We start from the raw sequence: 684 nt of genomic DNA on the forward strand, positions 1-684 counted from the left end.
ATTATATCGCTATTTTAAAAATAAATACTTAAAGCTGAAATTTTGCTCTATTGAATGATATATTTGCTAATTTCTTTAAAACATAAACATGATATAAATGAAGTAACGCGCTACGAACTTTCGTTCTAATCCAAAAATATATAAATGAGTTAAACCGTAAAACTTCAATGCTTTGTTGAGTCTGATAAAATACGTATTAGTCATTTCATCATTTGAAATATTTGCATTTCATTTATAGATTTCGTCCGTGTACAATAGTATTAATATACACCAGTACGCATTAATGTTCAACCGAATTCGCTATATGTCAAGTTAGCAATAACAATAATTTTTTTCCTTTATCGATATTAAAAGGACAGAGAGTTTTAACGTTTTTGTTACACGACATTATTATATAAACGATCTGTTGTACGAATCGAATCGCGTAAACGATTCACATGGTAGAGAAAGCGTCGATTGCAATACAAAAGATCGAAACTCTGCAAACGGTTAAATATTGCGTTGCAGGTAAAATTTAGAATACAACGGCTTTCGAGTCACCTGTTTGCAAAGTCTCGCTACCGTATCGGGATCGGATTTGTTTGCTAACATAAAAGGGACCAAAGGATTATCTGTGCAAACAGAATACCCGTTACATTTTATCTCTCCTCTCTCTCCCTCTCTCTCCCTCCCCCCTCTCTCTCT

The sequence above is a fragment of the Mycetomoellerius zeteki genome, unplaced genomic scaffold (assembly GCF_001594055.1).
Source record: "Mycetomoellerius zeteki isolate Tzet28-1 unplaced genomic scaffold, Tzet1.0 scaffold228, whole genome shotgun sequence".
NCBI lineage: Eukaryota > Metazoa > Arthropoda > Insecta > Hymenoptera > Formicidae > Mycetomoellerius > Mycetomoellerius zeteki.